Source organism: Callorhinchus milii, unplaced genomic scaffold (genome assembly GCF_018977255.1).
Source record: "Callorhinchus milii isolate IMCB2004 unplaced genomic scaffold, IMCB_Cmil_1.0 Scaffold17, whole genome shotgun sequence".
In the NCBI taxonomy this organism is placed as follows: domain Eukaryota; kingdom Metazoa; phylum Chordata; class Chondrichthyes; order Chimaeriformes; family Callorhinchidae; genus Callorhinchus; species Callorhinchus milii.
In genome coordinates, this window is record NW_024704758.1 from 13,782,892 (window position 1) to 13,798,984 (window position 16,093).

Sequence of the window (16,093 nt, forward strand, 5' to 3'; positions counted from 1 at the left end):
TGAAAATACTGCCTGGAGACATTACACAGGTGACCAGGTGTTTGCTATTTGAGCTGTGCGCATGAATTCTAAATCTGGAAGTAAAGGTTATATTTGTCTTTAAAGCTGCATATAGCCTTGTATATTATCCTTTGCAGGGTTAGGGATATTTACTAAGCTGATCACATTCTGTTCGGGTATATTTTTGCGTTAACTTTGAATACTTGTATTATGTTGCCTCTTCTACCTCACGGAGAACTGGGACATAAAGCTAACTTATATAACTTTAATTTTATGGCTTTTTTAAAAGAAATAATTCCAGCACTGAATATATCTTTTCTTCCAACATACTGAAAGGAGTATATGTATGTGTGTGTGTGTGTGTGGATGGATGAAGAAATTGCTGGCAATAATAATATTTGCAATACTTGCATTTGATATTTCACCTTTCAAGCTGGGACGATGTTTCAAAGTTAATAACAGGATTCACTGCAATCTGTTGTCACTTTACATGTTTATAGGCAAACATATACAGGTGTGTGTTCTCATTTCACCATGTTTAACATATCTTTAAGAGCCTTGGGTGGTGAGAGATAAATTATCCCTAGGCAACAGCATAGCCTAGAATGAGGCAGTTTTGCAAAACTTGAGGTGTTTGCATTAATCGATTTTATGATGGATCAGAGCAAGCGATCAAATAAATGCTAGTGTCTATGGTGGTGGGAGCCCAGGATTATTGTGTAAATTGCTACTGCAGAATAATCGTGAGCATTAAATCAAATTCTGGGAACTAGTGTAATAATGCAATTGAATGCCACCTGCCACCAGCAACACGTCTGCAAGTAATTATTTTAATGGGGGATTTAACGCGGATTTGTTGTTGTTGTCAGATGAGCGTTCACTTAGATCAGTCGATGCATCAAACAATTGAAATAGTTGTTATTACTGGTGAACCAGTGGCATATGAACTGAGCTGACGTCCGGGTACTGATCTGTGTAAACCATCACTCGTTTCTCAGTCTGCTCTTCAGTCTAATCGATACAGTATGTGAAGCAAAATGCAGAATGCTTTTCTTGGCTAAAAGTAGGTGTTCATTCCCAGAGCGCTGCAATGAGGAATATTGACCTGTTTTGTTTTAAACATACAATGGGGCAACAGCTTGATATTTTTACTCGGCTATCACTTGATGTCCAATCGGTTTTATCATATATAACTATTAGTAGGTCCAACATGATATGTTGTTAGGCTTTCCTCTGTTTCTGCTTTTTTTTCTACCTAGTTGTTTGAAACAAACTGCCTCAGTGCACTGTCTTAATCTGTTCTTCAGATTTGAAACTAAGGCCACTGTTTCTCTGCGGAAAACTCTGTGAATCATGGACGTAATAATTCCTTACTGACGCCATGATGCCCTTGACGTCTTTTTGTTACAACACATCTGCTTAAACAGCACCTGATCTGCCATGTTTCTCTCACTTCCAAACCTTGGCCGTTCACCCCATTTCTGTTTGTGGAACTTTGCTAGTGCGGATGGGAGTCTGTAACCAGGGGACATAAATAACACAGCGACCAGGCAATCGAAAAGAGGATTTAGGAGGAACAACTTCACACAGAGGGAAGTGTGAATGTGGAAGTTGTGGTTGAATCAGACAGTGCAGATGCTTTCAAGAGGAAGCTGGACCTTCACATAAGAGAGAGTGGAATAGAGGGGTATGAGAAGGAGTAAGGAATGGGTCAAGACTCGTGGAGTATAAACACCGACACAGACTGGTTAGGCAGAGTGGCCTGTTTCCGTACTGTACATTCTTTGTAATCAACATTTTGCACCCTCCCCCCCAAAAAAACCACTATTGAGCCAAGGGCATTGAAATGAACTGATCATAATATGATTCTATAGTGTAGTGAGAATACATATCGGTTTAAAACAGCAAGTAGTGCTGTCAAGCCAAAACAATTTACAATGACTCCAAATTTGATCGATATACATTACAAAGTTGTGCACAAACCCGGTCTTTGAACTGAGCTGCAAAAATCAATGAATGCTGTTAGCAATTGCAATAAATGGTGAGTTCGTTTTCAGTAGGATTAAATAATTCCTTTACAAGGAGACCTGGATTGGGGTCCTGTGTTAAAGTCTAGTCTGTCTTCTCAAATTCAGCCCAGAAAGTAGGATTGGAAATTTGTTGTCACAGAAGGACTTTGTTGACAAGCAGCAACTATGCCGTATAAGTACAGCAATGTCAGATCATTCTTCCACTGTTTCTGGTCAGCTCCTAAAGTTATTCTGTTCCTCAAATAACTTGAAATAGTGTCGGATTCAGTGGAGCACATTTAGTGTTAACACTGACCTGGTGCATTGACAGATCCTTCCTTTCCTTCCTTCCCTCCTTTCCCACCCTTCCTTCCCCACCCATTTAACAATAATCCTGTGTGTTCAGTGACCTGCTGTGGTACAATTCTTGGTTACTAAGAGCTATAGTTTATGGTCTGATAGATGATGATTTGATAAAAATAGCTTGCACCAACAGTCATGATTCCTCAAGCAGAGATTCACTATGTCACGCTCAACTGAGTACATCATCAGACTGATTCCCATTTCTTCTGAATATTTTGCTGGCTTTGTCGCAAGGAAGAACTTTGCAATTTGCAAGAAACTGCACAAAAGCTTCACTTGACATCCCCTGCTCACCTTCCGACTGCTGCACATTTTCAAGGGATTGTCACTGTGACCATTATGTTATTCTCTGAAAGTCTGTGCGTTTGCAGACATCGTGAATGTCAAGCCAACTGAATCACTGCTTAGGTAGATTTTCGACCAAAATCAGCAGTAGCAGACAAATGGTTCATTACCTCTCATGTAGATTCTGCTCAAACTGAAAATATCATTATAACCCATCAGTATCTCAATTTTGGTGATTGGAAAACCAGTGGCAAAAATGTGTTGAAAATCTGCTGGAAAAGTGGGAATCCTTAAGAAAGAATAGCACGTCCCATCACTGTTAAGAACTTCAAAGGTTTTGTCTGTCGATGATGTGATGTTGTAATGCTCTTAGCTCCAGAAAAGAAACATAATTTGCCTCTAGGATAAGTAGTCAAAACTGTGCAGACCAGTAGAATTAGTGAAGATAGCCTGAATAATATAGGTATTAATCCTTGCACTCCATCCCTCCATCCCCCAAAAAAGAAGAATTCTCATGGCAAAGACTTAGAATCATTAAGTTGTGCTATTATCTCAATGAGTAGATTGCCACCGCTAAAGAAAATCTTTGAGCTGGTGGTAATAGTTTTTTTTAAAAAAAGAAATGTTTTTTTCAAGGATCTAATGCCTTGGTGTATAATTTACATTGTTTTAAAGAGTGAGAAATAAACATTTTAAAAATATCTCCTGAATTTAATATGGATTGCTCTCGTGAGCCAAGAGCAATTTTAGCATTCTCCTGCTGTGCCTGTCATTTTATTGTTACTCAGCCTGAGAGATAATCACTTGGGATTGTTATACAGACTGATAATTATTTGGTTTGGGAAAATCACTAAACTTCTGTTTCTTTCTAGCTACATGTTGCATAATAACGATAGAACGGGCACTGCTACCTGCCACAGCAATGACACTCAGCCTGTTCTGTGCTGGCTTTACGTTGCTCTAACAGTATGTGTCCCAGGAATGATATGTACTGATGCAGTGTTAAGCTAATGAGAAATAGTGCGTCAAGCAGCAGGAGGATTTGGGGATGTGACTTACTATTGTTAATTACAGGTCCGCAATTACCAGGTGATCAGACAAAGATCACATCCGACATACTGTTTGCAAGTGTTGGCATGACCTTGTGCACTTTTTTGGCCTGGGGATCTCGCACATGGTCCTTATCATAAACCTCTTGAAAGTCTTAACATAATATAGTGACAAAATATAGGTTTCTCTGAAACTCAGGGTGCCCAGCATCATCAGACTTCAAAATATAATGTTTCCTTGTGGTATTTTGTGTTAGGCTATGATCATTTTGCAACAAATCCCTTCTGTTCTTCAGGAGGACATTCTGAAAAGACATGTTAATGAACATGGCAGTGCCGAGGTGCATGGCTTTAGGAGAGCAAAATTTGAGAGGAGTTCTAGGGAGGATTAAGTGGGCAGCACAAAGAGAATATAAAACTGAAGAAAAAAATTGGTTTTAAAGACCATTTTAATTGACTGTGGAAGGAAAATGTATCCCTATGAGACACTCGCAAGAAATACAGTTCCCGCGGATTAGATTAAAGGTCAGATAGAAATATGAAAGATACACGGAAATAAAAAGAGTTGAGAACTGGGAGTTGCAAAAACTGTTAAATGATGAGTATAAAGGGACCACAGTTTATCTGCCATGCTCCCCGCTCCAACTCCAACTTTGGTTTCTGCCTCCTTGCATTTAAAATAGACAGAAAAACCCTTGCCTCTCAGTGTCTCGTTTTATTTTTTTGGGTGGATAATTATGAAGAAACATGTTGCTGAGGTAAGAGCGTTTTTCCGCAGGAGGAAATACTATATTTATGTTTGTATTTTTCGACTTTGATAGATTGCTCTTCATTTTTTTTCCCACCCGTGTCTGATATCCTTGTTCAGCGATCCCTGAAAAATAATGAGAGAAATTCTGAATTTCATACACTTTCTTTGCAATTTCAGAGTTGAATAGATTAAGTCAGCCGTGGATGTAACCAATTTTAATATCTTGCTGGAATGGAGGGAGAGGGGTAAGCATACTACACTATACCTTAGCAATGGTCATTGGTGGCTCACATATATTGCAAGAAGTAATTTGAAGGGCCAGTGATTCATAAAATTTACCTTAATGTGGGACTGTTTCAGTGAAAACCATCAGCTTTGCTTTTCCATTTGTTTATGTTGGACATTATTAGTAACACAATCAGGTCTGGTGCGCAGAATCTCAGAAAACTAAATACAAATGCTTCATAATCCCCAAAATGTGAATAATGGTTTGGAGGTAATGAAAGTTTTAATTCAGAATGATGGTATCTCCCGGCCAGCTGAATTCATATTTCTATTTTTTTTAAGTAAAACTTGTTCAGCTTTCATACTGATCAGAGAAAGGCAGTCAGCTCACAAAGCCATCATGATGGTCATAGACAGCACAGGACTCACCTCTGCACTCTCATTTGTGTGTGCTTTCACATTTGATTATCATTTGTCACTCTTTCTTTCATCTCTTCCCACACACAGTCCTACCATTTCAACTTTAGCTTTCTGCATGCTCATTTTCCAAAGAAAGTATCAGCGAGTAGATGAACATATGGATCTGAATCTCCTACATAGCAATATTATTTTTAGTTTCATATATTTGTGGTAACAGGCTTTGCATTATGTAAAGTGATTTATTTTATAGTTTATGTGATTCGTAGCTCAGCATAGTGAGTCAATGCAACAACAACAAGATTACATTTGTATAGCGCCTTTCACGTCGGGAGGACGTCCCATCTTTGATCAGATAATAAATTGAGTAGACTGTGGCAGCAGAGACACAAACTCAAATCCATTGCTTCTGTAGAAGCGTTATCGTAAGGTCAGCATCAAATGCGAGGCACAATGAATGATTTAATGGATGAAGTTGCACTTTGGAAACATTAGAAACGGCAGTGAAGGACATAGTGGTCATCCCAGTATACCTATATATATCATTCTAATGTAACAATATACCTCAATACCATTGGACATCTGCTTGAAAATTGGGATATTTCGACACTTGGCCTTCTCTATACAACTGCTGTCTATTTCCACAAAGAGTTGACATGATATCGTCTCTTATTCAACTGGTAGCACTTCTGCCTCTGGGTCAAAAGATTGTGGATTTAAGTCCTAATTGGGATCTGAGCCACTATAATTCCACTATGAGAAGGAGAGTGGGTTGGGAGAAGAGAAGAAATGTCTTTTATGTAAGACATTAAACTAAGGCCATATTGACCTGTTCAGGTGAATGTTAACATTCCCAACCAGTATTCAAAAGAGAGTTGTACCTGGTGTCCTGGCCAATAATCTTCCAAATAAATTGTCCTTTCACTTGATGCCTATTTGTGGGACTTTGCTGTGTACAAATTGATTGTTGCGTTCGCCTGCAATTACAGCCACCATGTTTGGCAGCGATTATCTGTGAAGCTGGTGGAGAGGGAAGACCTTTCGGCCCATTCATTGGGTTGGATTTGAGAGGACAAAGCTAATATGAAGTGACTATTGCAATCCTCTCATTCTGTCTCAAAATGAACTAGCTTTGAGAAGCAATTTTTTTTCTCTGAACAAGTTTGTCCTGTAGCCTGTAGTTCATGTATTCACATAAGGAGAAGCTAATGATGTATTGTTTCTATTTTGACTGGCAAAAAAGAAGTCTTTTGCAATTTATTTTGTATACAAATGCTTTACGTGGGATGACACAGCAGCAATACTTTTGAAACTGTTTAAGATCTCATGTTCTGTCTGTTTGCAGTATTCCTGTGCCATCTCCAATCATAGTTCTTCCAGAGCTCGTACTTATTAGAGAATTTCTCCCCAGTGTACCACTCAGTGGGTGTATAATAATCTCACAGTTCATTTAATCAGATGTGAAGTTGAAACTTTTGTGAACAATCAACTTAAATGCACTGTAGGCGTAACATTAGAATAGAAAATTATTGGCAGTTTAATCTTCTTCCTTATTATTGGGGATTGTGTTACACAGGACAAATTATAGCATCCTTAGGAAAGCTTTGTTACACACTATAAAGTCATGTCAATAATTCACAGTAACACAGTTTGCTGATACTCCTCTGGTAACTGCAGTGTTTGTTGTGAGCAAAGAGGTATTCCATTTCCTGACTATTCAAATGTTAAATTAAATTCACATAATGAGATTAAACTACTGAGCAGGAAACTGCGATTGAGCCCTTCAAAGCACAGTTGCAATAATTTTGGTTATTGTTAAGGTTCATATGGACTTGAGGGAGTGCAGGAAGTGCAGTGGGAGGAAGAGAGAGTAGACCAGACTTGGGCAAAGAGTATGGGGTAGAATCTGGGGCTGGAGAGGATTACTTAGGTAGGGCAGGCAGACGCTTTGGAAGGATTTGAAAACCACAGTAAGGATTTTAAAGCCTTCCTCTGCAATCTTGTAAACCAGAGGAGTTGACTGGCTACTTATGTGTTTAGCGTGTGAGATAATGTATAATCTAATTTCAAAGTGGAAACACAATAGTGCTTATTTAACATAAATGCCTTTGGCTTAATATTATCATAATATTAATATCATATCTGATTCCTGTAAATGTGAATGTTTTAATTTACTGAAGCCAAATGTAAACCTTCAGTGTGGATAGCACGAGGGAGTTGTGTATCACAAGTTGTTCTGATTGATTTTTATTATATTGGCGGCCACAAAGGAGTGTGAACGGATGCAGGCAGAGTACGGGTATTTTTTGTGCTGCACTACAGCAGCAGAAATAGTTTTCTCCTGTCACATATCAACGTGACTGGCTCCATAATTACTCAAATGTCAAGTCACAACTAAGTACAATTTGTTAGATCAAATGTCAGTCTCAAAGAGCATTGCCGCTGGTTTGGAGAGGAAAGTTAAATCACTTGCGCAAGTGATGGATGTCATTTCCAACGTGCATCACGACATCACACAAGTGTTGGACACAGATTTTTTTTTGCAGCAAGAATGACATCCGCGATGAATGCTTGTAACAGCTCCTCTTCAATCCAGAGGAGTGTCTGATTGCAAGCCCAAACAGCACCAGAGTTTTTTTACAGTAATAGTGGTCATTTCTTAGTCCATGTGTGTCTCACCATGGTGTTTTGCATTTCTTTCATGAAGAAGAATTGACGAGGGATACTGTGTGGACTTTAATGTGATAATGAAGTTGCATTTGATATTAACTAGGATATCTCTGGAGTGTGATTGCCAGTACTTATAATTCTATACATAATTTCGCTCACAATATACAAAGTCAATTCCCTTTAAAGTATATTCTGTGAAGCTCTTTGAGATGTCTCAACTAATATATAAAATGTAAGGCTTTTTAAAAAAATTATTATACCCACTCTTTATTTCTTAGACCAGTTAATTGTAATGGTTTGAAATGCGGACTCATTTAATTATGTGTTCATTTCAGCAGGTTGTGAAAACCTCAAACAGAAACTTCTTTTGTAGTTTATCTTCAGCATCCTACATTTATTTGCCTATTTGCTAAGAAATACACCACTGGTTTTAAAGAGAGAACAGATAACGTAAACCAAATATGACAAAGGCATCCTTAATGATTAAATACCGTTAGTGGTTATAATAATAATAACTAATTATTATTATAAACACTTAGTTGTTATATGGGGTGTAAAGCAAGTTTATCAAGCAATGGAAATGTTGAACAGTCTCCATTAATGTGGCAATTAGTTCGATATGTTGATTTAAATAAGTGACTCTCACACTCTGGAGATGACCAACAATCCTTGAATTTGATACACAGTACTGCCTTCTCCTGTTGGGGAGACATCTCAAAGTGCTTCAAAAGCTTTGCTGTAAAGTGTAGTGACTATTTTGTAAGAGAAGCAAACAAAATGGACAAATCTTTGTTCCATACGATGTTTAGTTGACGATACATGTGAAGGAAATCATCACCTTCGCAGAAAGTAAAATGCACTGTTATTTACCTCGTGTTGTTGATGGTTTATTACTGCAGTGTGTTGCTAGATAATGGGTCAGACTTAATTTATTATTTTGTAAAAGAGAGGGCTGACACCACAATTACAAATTTATCGGGTGGGGTGGGTGAGAGAGAGAGGATAGATGCTTCCCTGAGTTTGCGCAGTATTCTTTGTCCTCTGGGACCTCGATTCATACATATCTAGCCCAGACTAATAAGAAAAGAGAACCTTTTCTTTGCTGAAGGTTAGAATGTGATATGGAATTCATTTGGACAATCTCAACCTATTTCCGAGTGAAGCTCAGTGCCATAATTGAACGAAAATTAGTCCTGCATTGGCTACTTTTAATCTAACTATAGAGATGGTGGGCTTGGGAAATTGGAGCGGGAATGAATGGTGGGGGGGGGTGGGGGTTGGAATTAAGGCTCATTATTGGGCGGAGGAGAGGCAGTTCTTGCTGTGCTTCTCCCTGACCTGAGAAACTCTTAATACGAACATAAGGAGAGGAAAAAGCAAAATAAAAGTCGCATTTCCCAGCGATGACATCCTTCATTTTGGGAGCGCAGAAAAACATTTTCAAAACAAATCCAAATGTGTAAAAATAATTAATGGTACTCCCCAATGGAGCCACAGGACAGTCGATTGCTTTGAACCTCCTGCAACGTTGGCAGACAGCTGTCATCAGGCATTGATAAGTACAGCTTCTGCCCTCTGATCCACAAACCAATTCTCTCGGTTACAAAATCCCAGGTTCTGCTTTTTCCTGTCATGTGCGTTGGCCAATTAAGTTGTTTCTATTTAAAAAAAATTAAGAGTTCAGTCGAATCCAACAGGATCTTATTCTAATAATAATAATAATAATCCTGGCATTTGATATAGTGCTTTTCACGTCGGGAGGACGTCCCAAAGCGCTTTACAGAACACACTGTAAAGTGAATTGACTGTATATTTGTGGGCGAACGCGGCAGCCAATTGCGCACAGCAATGTCCCACAAACAGTCGTAGATTGAAAATGACCAATTTATTATTGTTTTTGGTTATGGAGGGATTATTATTAGGCTCTGTGTGGAGTAAGGAAACTTGCCCAAGGGTTCGCCCTCTGCCTGGAATTGAACTCAGGTCTCTCACTTGCAAAGCGAGTGCTCTAACCACTGAGCTACAGGACTCCACATTCTCTTTTTAAAATAAAGTTTTAATTAGATTTTGTTTGAATAGGTGAGATGTGTGAGTAACTATGGCGATTGATTGTGCGTGGGAGGACTGATGTAATCCCATTCCTGGTGTGGTGAAATGTTTAGCAATTTTAAGCACTTGCAAACGTATTGCTTGAGCTCAGTTCACAAGCAGTTTTGATAACTGCTTACACGTTTGTCGTGAAATTAATTATGTATCGATGGAAACTTAGGCTTGACAGCACAAAGGCAAATTTTCTGAAGTGTACATCTGAACGTTGAGTTTATTTTACATTGATTTATTAGAAACGGCTACAAAAGAGAGTTGCATGGTATTTTGGGGAGGTTGCTAAGGTTAATTGATAGTAATTTTTACACACCGCCTCCTTTTAGATCAGTTACTCAGCACATCAATCCTGGACTTTACTGTTCCACATTAGTCCTTGCCAACTGAGCCATTCTGCGCCCTAAATTTTCTAATACTCTTGCCGTAAAATGTAACATGGCCTTTAAAGCTCTATTTGGCAATAAAATCCACAGGAGAATCTGTTTTAAACAGCCAGTACCACTTCATTTGAAACATTCTATTTTCTTGGGAGTCACAAGGTAGAACAAGTATTTTTCTACCACATTGCCTCAAAACATCATCTCTATTTTTCAGAGATCAAGATCTGTACGTAGACAAACTGAGTACCAATGCTATTAAATTATTTTTTCAAGCATTTTAAATAAAGGATAATGCTATCGCTATTTATTGATAAGTGACAAATTAAAACGTGATGAACAATGTACAGGTAAATAATGTATAGATTTTTGTTCTTCTCTAATAGTACATTGATTTGTACGGAGTGCAAGTCATCAGTAAATTTGGTAATAGAATGAAATCTTGTCGTGACAGAGCATTGTATATTGCAGTGATTATATATTGATCTGCGTACAAATGTCTTTTAGTGGCCTCTCTTTTACAGCTCCAGGATCCATTTAGCTGCAATCTGCCTGTCAAATATGTTTAAAAAAATATTTTTGCTATACAAACCCACAAGAAAGATTTAGAAAGACAGCTTGTGGTGCCTATTTAACGTAACTTTTATTTCAAATGAGTTGGATGTTTTTTTCTTTGTTCAGCCTCAAATTGGTGGAAATGGAAACTGCAACTGAATGCTTTCAGTTTGGTTTTAATTTTTCTTTTGTGCCTTTATTTTTAGTGTCTGGTTCTGTCTGCTGGCAGGGTGGTTTGTCTCTGGGATTCGTTTGGTTGATTGGAGGCGCCGATTGCCTCAGTCTGATGTGCTCACTTTAACCTCAACTTTTTGGTGTTTTGGCTGCAGTAGTAGTCAGCTGGACACTGATATCATGTCACCTCTACGACCCCTATAAATTGTCCTTTAATCCTTGCCGCTCATTCATAGCACTGTATAATTTTAATAATTATTTAACTTCATTGTGACTTGCACTGCTGAAGTATATTATTTATCCTATGTTGAAGTGAATCCCCGCGTCAACTTCACTTTAAAAAAAAGCTTTAAAAATGTTGCCACGTTTTAATACTAAATGCTGCCAAAGATGAGGTTTTGTTGGAAAACTGCATGTTTTTTTTACTTTAGGAAGATGACGCCTTTAAGATTGCAGTCATCATTTGGCCTTTTCTCCATATCCTTTAATAATGTATTGTAATAATCTGTGTGTTGGTATACATTGCTAATTTTGTCGATATGATAAAACTCTGATAACAGAATCTACTTATCAGTCATCATATTATGTTGTCCATTACCATTGCCTAACACTGTCTATCACTTCTTTAGGGGTATTATATTTTTATAAAAAACCCTTCCTCGTTTCTCTTTCTATTATCTGACTTGCCCCCTGAAGAGTGAGCGCTTTAATGGAGCAGGTGCACAAGAGCTAAGAGCAGATTAACAACCATGGTTCCTCTTCGAAGTGCAAATGAGTAGCCAGCCTGGGTTTGACATGTTCATATGGACCAGTGGAAATGAAAACTGCTGTGGGGTTATGGGAAGCAACGTCTTTGACATAGCATCCACAGGAAATGGGATGCTTCTTTCTGAGTGAAGGAAATATTCTGAAATGATTGTGAAACACCTGCTGGTGTTACAGATGTGCAAACTGCAGTCCACAGCATGAGCCGATATTGCAGAAACTACTCTTAACCACCAACTGTTTGTTTGCGGCATTTAAATCCATCTACTCTACGATCACTTCTATTACTAAAAGAACGTCGCTGTTAATCTGCGTGGAAGTAATCATTTCTGTGGGCATGCTACAAAAATGTATTGATTCAAATTAAAACATATAGTGATTTATTCCAGTACTCCTATCCCTGCTTCATATACACTCTAGAGATCCTTAACAGTGTACTGTATTAGAATTGGGGAGGGCATGTAGGGCCTGACAGATGAGGACAAGTTAAACATTTAAAACTGCCAAGGATAGTAGGTAAATGATGCTTTCAATGCTGATTCATTCACCTGCCCCTCCGAGGTATGTTTTCTTGAGTTCTTCAATAAATTATTCTCACTCTCAAATCATCATGACAATGAACAATATTAAGTCCAATAGTTTTATTAGGACCTGATAATAATAATAATAATCCTTGCATTTGATATCGCGCTTTTCACGTCAGGAGGACGTCCCAAAGCGCTTCACAGAACACACTGTAAAGTGAATTGACTGTATATTTGTGGGCGAACGCGGCAGCCAATTGCGCACAGTAATGTCCCACAAACAGTCGTAGATTGAAAATGACCAATTTATTATTGTTTTTGGTTTTGGAGGGAATATTATTAGGCTCTGTGTGGAGTAAGGAAACTTGCCCAAGGTTTCGCCCTGACCTGCCGGGGATTGAACTCAGGTCTCTCGCTTGTAAAGCGAGTGCTCTAACCACTGAGCTACAGGACTCCATAATGATAGACTTCATACAGGAGAAACTTCACACAATCAGTTAAATTGCATTAGCTAGTGGTACAGACAGAAAGCGTATTACATACCTGTCCTCGAAGCTGGGATAGATGTTGTCTTGATTGCCTGCAGCTCAGCTAAAGTAAGGACTCTATCCTTTAGTATATTACTTGTTTATCATAGTATGGATAGCTCTTATGTATGTATCCTTTATGTCATGTAGGCGTTGGACTGTTACTAAGATTGTTTAAGATGTGTCAAGTGTCCTGTCGTCTATTTCCTGTTTTTCCCAAATCATAGACATCAAGTTTACCATTGCTTACTTGTTCCTTAAGTCGAGTCAAATTGTGTCATTCCAGATAGTTAGTACTTAGCTCTGCGTTTCCACTGTGACTCAGTTCTGCAATTCTAGACTTCTTCCTTATGATTAGTGCTCAGTTCCGCATTCACTGAGTCAATCCCATCATGCATGAGAGTGGTCAATGGCCATATCATGAAGGATTCTGGATTTTTTACTCTCCCTGGAGGGATGCATCCTGCTTACCTAATTCTGGAAAGTATTAGGTGCAGGTTTGCAAGAGCCAAGGCTTAGGGACCCCAATTGGGGTAACTGCTGTAGTCTAACTAGCTAAAACCACGCAGCTTGCCATTGAGAGGACTGCCTCGCAAGCTTTCCCACTGCTTCTCCCACGATGTAACTTGCTTGTTAGATTCTGTGAGTGCCCTGAAACGGATCCATCCATTTGTCCAGGAATCTGTACTTTGAATTGAACCGGAGGTTGATGTATTGCAACTAAGCCAGGAAATTTAATATCAGTTTGGTACAAACTATTACGCTTCAGACACTATTTTCCGACCGAAATCACAGGAATGAATGGGGTAGTTTATTTTCCACTCGGGTTGCTTCAGAATCTAGGCCATTCCGACTGCAAGCAGAGATGTGAAATATAGTAAAAAGGTCCAATGAGAAAGGAAAAGTAAAATGGAGAGACCATTGATATCGTAAGAATGATGCATGCCGTGTAATCTTTTACACTGTGCGTGCTTTCACTAGATCTTCTCATGTAGTAATTCTCTCTGTACAGAAACCGTACAGAATTTAAAATAATCTGGACTTTTTATTTTAATAGCCCAACAACTCCAGGTTATATTTGAAAGCGTACAGGCTTTTTGGGTGTCAAAAGTAATGCTTTAGAAAACCTTTTGTGTTTGATTTAGAGTATTAAAATTTAAATATTGATCTCTGGATCAAATATTCTGTATGTTGGGAGTGAATGGGAAGTGGATGACTCCATTATTATTTTGTACAGCAGGAGGAGATGGCAGTCACCGCTTCAAACTCAGCAAATTCTAACCATAGATCAGCTTGCGGAGTTGAGTGCATCTGTTTAAAATTCTTGTGGCGTCCTTTGAGGTAGTATTAAGGACATGCCATAATAGTAAAAGTTATTGAACTGTACCTTGCGCACCAATGTTTGAGGGAGTGGTGGTAAAAAGAAAATTATCGCTGTTATTTAATACACACTTGCTATCTTACAAAGCCAGAAGGTGTACATTATTAGTTTGTGGTTCAGAAATTTGAACGGAAATAACATCTGACAAGACACAAATGCTTTAGGGCAGAAAAAATAATCGTTCTTTGTGCAGTCAGAATTTAAATTATTAAATTTGGAAATCAAGGTATAAAGGAGCTCTCGCTATCTTGTTTAACTCTCGGTTGTTGCTGCTGTGATAGTGTAGAAATTTGACTGGAAGGGCTGTGTTTTTTTNATAGAGATTCTGAACTGCAGATGGTACAGCAGTTCCAATTATTTGCACTTGCCCAAAGCAACCTACACATTGAATTTTTATTGTCCATAACTCCTTGGACAGATGTGCAGCTTACCGACAGCAAAGAGCTATTTGCGGCAGATTATCCCTGGCAGAGCGTTGGATGATTGCTGATGGCATCCTGGCAATCTCAAAAGCATGTTCTGATTTCTGTCCTTGTGTCCTCTAATGCTAATGCTGTGATCATTGATGTGCTAACTGATAAACGGCCCAGCACGTATGCAGTGGTGGAGGGGAAGTAGGTTTTTGGCTGAGGTTATTGTGAATCGCAAACCCATTGCTTTTCTAGCAGGGTGTGGAAATGCTTGCAGCTAAATGTATAGATATGTGTACAGGTCTATAGCATTCTGTTCTTTTCCAGTAAAACAACTATGGTGTGTGGCAATGAGCTGCTGTGATGTGGAGTAATCCAGTCAGCTGAAAATTGCTTGCATAATGCCATTTTGTTTTAGTGCTGATAGAAATTCAAAAATACTGGCAACGCTGAAGGAGTATTAGTGTGTTTCGGTATATGAAAAGCACAAAACATTCCAGAATGTATTGTTGACTGATGTTGGCCATGATTATCTTGATGATCAAATATTGCAAATCTGCAAATTAGGCTGCATTTTTCTCACATTACTAATACCTCCTCTCTTCATGGCACTGCAAATGGTGGAATTTATATTAAAATGGCATCTTTCCATCCATCTGTCATTCAACTCCAGCTTGCAACCTAAGGAGCCGCACAATAATGAACTTGATACCATCCTTTCTTCCTCAGAATGTGCATGGGTTTTATGTGGACAGCAAACCGGTAACACTCATTTTCGTGTTTGAAATTTCAAAATTAAGTAAAATTAATTTGTGTCATTCTCAGACGCGGCATCTATTCTGTTTAGTGCATGCAGTTTCCACACTTAGAGGTTTATAAGCACTCATCTTAAAGTATATTTAAAATCAACATATTAAACTCTGTGATAAACATTTCCGATTTTCAATTACTGTAAGTAAGCTTCATAATAAACCTCTGCATGTATTCTATTGCTTCATCAAATTAACTTCTTGTGGAATTTTTCCAGGAACATTCTTTACAGAAGATCTTTGTGCACCCACTTGTCTTACTGAGATACGCCTATTGATTTCTCGATGTCTGATAGTAATTAAATCTTCTGTGGATCCCAGAGAATTTGTGTTTATTGTCGAATATCCTACTGAAAACTCAAACTATTGTCTTTGGTGCATTTGGTACTGAGGCTAATCATAAATCAATGCCAAATGGATGGGGAACTGCTGTGTAGGTGCAAACGTTACATTACCAGTTTTTCTGTGAATCAACCATTGACAGCGAGACAGGTGGGTCAGTGTCACCTGCTGATCAAATGTGCTGGTGTGAACAATGTTTGCCTGTCCTTTTCAGCAGATGGGGTTGATGAGAAGAGCCTACACAGGTTCTGCAGTAAGAGTACACAGATGCTGTTTCCAGAAACACCAAAAGCCTCTTGTATTGATGACCTGTTTCATGGACCCCAATCTACGTTGTAAGGAAACAGCGTATGTTTG

General features: G+C 38.5%; 1 protein-coding gene, 1 long non-coding RNA gene and 1 other non-coding gene across 3 annotated transcripts in view; 1 reads left to right on the forward strand and 2 right to left on the reverse strand.

The window, feature by feature from the left end:
* LOC103175028 (transmembrane protein 263-like) overlaps nucleotides 1-16,093 on the forward strand; it is a 63,732-nt gene that overhangs the window by 24,884 nt on the left and 22,755 nt on the right. The window lies entirely within an intron of this gene.
* On the reverse strand, nucleotides 4,138-13,029 carry LOC103175027. Its single transcript, XR_487427.2, has 2 exons — nucleotides 12,811-13,029; nucleotides 4,138-4,580 (listed from the first exon to the last, which is right to left on the reverse strand). It is a non-coding gene; the product is annotated as an uncharacterized LOC103175027 (long non-coding RNA).
* Nucleotides 12,650-12,721, reverse strand: trnav-uac. Its single transcript has one exon. It is a non-coding gene; the product is annotated as a tRNA-Val (tRNA).